Genomic DNA, 5,127 nt, shown 5'->3' with positions numbered 1-5,127 from the left:
TGAAACCTGAAAGTGTGCACAGTTTTGGAGAAAACGTGACATTGTTACTGTACAGATGCCCTACACCAACTATATGTGTAATTTTATATTATATAACATATCTTAAAACATAATTTGTTATAGTTCACTCTAGTTTTAATATTTTGTATTTGGTATGTCAATTTAAAACAGTCAATAAAGTTGCATTTTTACGTACAGCCGAAGTATAATCAGGCTTAAAATGGTGCTAACTGTGTTGACCTAATCCTTCATGAATGACGAAATGTGGCGATATCCCAATATAAAACCAATAGTAAACGAAAACAACTAACGTAGGATATGGTTAAGACACTAGTACAAACTACACAAGTTTCAACGAACGGTTTGTTGGCTTTCGTTGAATCTTGTGTGATTTATGTTTGTATCTGAACCATACCCTAATTTAGTTCTTTTGGTTTTACTAGATTTCCTGATAAACCAGCACAACAAAAAAAAAAAACTTTTAAAGGCTTTTGCGATTAAGTGATTCCACTTATTTTGGCACCGAAACGCATCCAGCCCAAATTTGCGCAATACAATGTTTTAAAGTCATTATACTGTGCTTCAAACTGCATCTTTCATAGCACTCTGTGGCATTACTCAGTTGTTGCTCTTGTAAAAAGCACAAAGTCGATATTGTCTGTGGGTCTGTCAAAACATGCACCATTAAAAATCAAATATAGAATTTTTATAAATATTAATGTAAAGATTTATTCCGTTATCTTTACTGCATTCCAGTATCATCAACGCTGTTATTTTTATCCTCCAGATTGAATTACGTACTAGAATAATCGTATTCAACGTTTCACATTAGTGATTAAATTTTATACCTGATTATTTAATTTACATTTTATATATAAGGATTTAATTTGGTGTGTAATATTGAATTATACGAATTTTGTAGTGTTACTAGTATAATTGGTTAAAATGCAAGGATTACAAATTGTGTTACACGAACTTATATCAGGGTTATAATGACTAACTGTGTTGATTTAATAAATGAAATCATCCGGTCTCATGTATCCAAGGCATTCGTAAGTTAATATGTCTGGCAAATACGATCTCGGAAAAAGCATTTCTAGTTGACAGTAATATAATACGGAAGGTTGAGTACACTATATTAAATCTTTTTGAATATACACAATAGTAAAGTCACGTGATAGCTACAACCGATTTAAAGTCATGGTAGAATTGTATGTATCAGATCTACATTTTGACACTCTTTGGCGTTTCGAGAGTAGTGTGAGGTAATATAAAATTGATAGCTTTTAGGAATGGTATGTAATAGCCATTTCTTTCGTAAAATATTCATACGCTTGGATCATAAATATGCGTTCAGATCGGGGATTCTTAATTTTAATGACTGGGATATCCCTTGTGTTTACTGACATTGAAGAACAAAAGAATATGAATCAACCTGAGGCACCAGAATCATCCAGAAAGAGACCTTTAACAAGTCGTACTCCAGCCGTGATGAGCAGAATGGTGTTTTCTAACAGGTGAGAATCCATGAACACAAAGGTAAATGGAAAAGGAAAATATACAATATAATGAAGAAGGAGCTGGAAAAACGACACACATTACGTGTATACAAAATGTTTCCACGACATGTTCGTTCAACCATCGTATACCTTAAAAAGTCGGAGAATTAAACGGGTATTCATATATGAGAAAATAATGGTCCAGTCGCCAGATGCAGCACCTCCGTATTCCTGTGTGACTAAATTGTAGAAATGAGCGCTGAGATACCGTTTTCCTTACATAATAGATGGCTTATAGAAAGATAGCAGAATAGAAGAGTGTGCTTTGGACATGACAGTCTTACGCTTGAATCTTTTGAAAGGGAAACTACGATGTAGGGCTTTTGTCAAAATGCATGGTCCTCAGGTAGAGATTGACTGGGTGTGATGACACGGATTGTTACGACGTAGTGAGATTCTAAAATCATTTTAATGTAACGCAGTCAACTTCTGCATTTGAATAACCTATTCACGTATTAGTTTCGACTTAACATTTTCTCGGGGTTGTAGGAGGTTCAGAAAAGTTTAAATGTGCGTCTATAGAGTTCAAGCTGAATTTTGTTTTGTATATCAAGATTTATAAGTGTCGTCAGTATGACGGTCTTCGAACTGAAGGTTAGCTTAGTTCTAGACTTCTAAGTTCAACTAGTTGCCTAGCAAATTGTAAGAGAAAATTATTCCGAAACGACACTTTCTACGTCTTGAAACACAAACCTAAACACATTCAGAATGGTTGTAGACAAGATAGGCAGATCAATGATCATTTTGTTCTACGCTCAAAATATTTTCTTCAAATCTTTAATGATAAGCTTACCGTTCCCTTGACCCTGAAAAAAAAAACAGTTGATAACGTCTAACAACAAAGTACAACATAAACAAACTGAATTTCATACTTCCTTCATGGTATGAGAGTTATGGGCCCAGTTACTGATCGTTTATTCTTAAAGCGAGAGTCTCCTTAAGAAGAGGTTAATCCAGTTTTGTTTATTAGGTATGTAACTTACACATCGTTTTGTGATCCTAACTATTATATTGCTTCTCAGTTTGTTTATAATAGGTGAGAAGTTATGGTATCCTGCCATATCGCTATACACAAACTAATATCGCTCCTTCAAACATGCAAGTTACTTTAAATAGCAAGGGAGAGTGTGGTGCAAGAAGAGGATAAGCTCCTTAAATTCAAACAAAACTCAAGTTGCCGAATTCAGTAAATTACTCAAGTAACGTCACGACCACCCGCCCTAAAGTCTGCATCTCCTCTTCTCCAGGTAATTATGTTAGCCAATTTCCTTGGTATCATATATGACCTGAAACTTAATTGGTCTAAGTATATTAACCGTATTTGTTACTGCTGAAAAAAATAATTACTTTATGTGAAAGTTGATCTAATAACAAAATAGAAATCTCTGTTTACAACATCATCAAAATGTACAGAGTACTTATTAGACTTATCATATTATATGCCTGTCCAACAAAGATTAATGTATATTCAAATCTAAACTCGAAAAATTACAAGTTGCTCAAATCAACTCCTTAGATCTACATTATGATTTCCGAAATGTGCACCAACTAAATGTACGAATATATATACTAATATTGTTTTATTCTCATATTTCTACAGTGTTCTGTAAATATTCCAAGTAAAATCTAAATAATAATAATAATCTTATATCTCTAATTATGTCTTTATACATCTGATAGGAATACTAAGTTTAATCTTCTCTGACCATCTACTTACCCTCCTTGAAAAATCAAAAGATATAAGGTATATCTTATATCTTTTGTATGCTGTTTGCACTTGGAATTATTCTACGCTGTAAATATCCTGAATCTGCGGTATTGTAGATACTTTTAGCTGCCTGGCGAAAACCTGAACACCACAAAGTTGTATGGAACTTCAACACTACAGAAATGCAATTCAGTTTCATCTAAAGTTTTTACCTGGTGGACAGAGCTTCGCACAGTATTGAATGTACATCCTTTTAGTTGGTCCTCGTTTACTATTCAGTGTTTGGAATAATACAATGTTTCTATAGGTTACTGAACCACTCTCTTACCTGAATAGACTAGAAACTACACCAGGTAAACATCTGCAGATTGTGGCACGTGAGAAACTGGTATCCGAAGACTGTATAAAGAACGTTGTCTACATGATGGAGATAGCAAATATGGCAATGTTGTGTGCCCGAATAACCAACGGCATTGCAACGATTACTTCAATGATGCTGGCAAGTAGGTGGGCTGAGATCCTCGAAATTTTACATTTAAAAGGTTTTGGTAAAGGCGTTTTTTTGTCACTGGTCGGTTCAGATTTGTAAATAGTATATTTATATTATTAGGCTTATTTTTGTGGAGAAAAACAACAATTTTCAATCTAATTACTGTTCGTGTCAAAACTTGCCACAATATTAAAGTAAATCATAATTTTTCTTTGTTAAATATTTTTGTGTTTATTTCAACTTGTTAAGCTAAGATAAAATATTTTTATGTATAGTACATAATATATTACTTGCTGCAGTCAATACTTGGTGGCTCTTCTATACGTAATAAGGATTTTTCTTGGTTCTTACTAGATTAGTCTGAGAAGGTAGATTTTGTTTATTTGTAGTTAAGCAGAAACTTACACAATGGGTTATCTCTGCTCTGCCCATCACGAGTATCGAAATCCGGTTTTTAGCGTTGGAAGTTCGCAGACATGCCGCTGAGCCCCTGAAAGGGGGGGGGGCAGGTAGATTTTACTAGAAATGTCTAATTTATATGTTTTTTATCGGTATTTTTGAAAAGTGTCTTTAGTTTTCTAATTGAATGATTCATTTCTTGGAAACTGTTTTACTTTTGTGTGACATAAGACAACACAGCACTCCATTCCCGTGTCGACACTAACTACGCTGATGTAATTCCACTTTCAACGACGATTCTCAAAGACAATGGTATTACTATGGGCACTATCCTTTTTGGTTACTGTCTGTAAACGTCACAAAGGTTTGTTTGAAGTTAAGCACAAAGCTACACAATGGGCTATTTGTGCTTTGCCCACCACGGATATCGAAGCCCGGTTTCTAGTGTTGTAAGCACGCAGATATATCGCTGTGCCACTGGGGGCACATCACAAAGGAAGAAGCTGGATTTATCATCACTAATGTGTAAGGCTTATACGAACGTCTGCATGTAAAAGCGTACATTTTAGAAACATTTCACACACGACCTAGTTGGACCTAGTGGGGAGCCCATCGCTTGTATGAACAAATAGATGGCGTTGCGATGGGCTCCCCACTAGGTCCAACTTTAGCTAATGAATTTCTCTCATTACGAACAGAAATGGATTGACACCTGTCCAGTTAACTTTAGGCCTGTTCTGTACAGAAGGTATGTGGATGACACTTTTATTCTTTTTAATAACAGTGATCAATGCTCAAAATTTTTAGAATACCTTAACTTACAACATCCTGCCATTAAATTTACATGTGACGTTGAAGATAATAATAATTTACCTTTTTTTAGACATGCTCATTAACCGTAAAGCTAATGGATTTTCCACATCAATTTACCGAAAAAAAAACGTCCACTGGTCTCCTTACACACTTTGATA

Source organism: Limulus polyphemus, unplaced genomic scaffold (assembly GCF_000517525.1).
Source record: "Limulus polyphemus unplaced genomic scaffold, Limulus_polyphemus-2.1.2 Scaffold167, whole genome shotgun sequence".
NCBI lineage: Eukaryota > Metazoa > Arthropoda > Merostomata > Xiphosura > Limulidae > Limulus > Limulus polyphemus.
The sequence above is the reverse complement of the archived record's forward strand: the minus strand, read 5'-3'. Positions refer to the sequence as shown.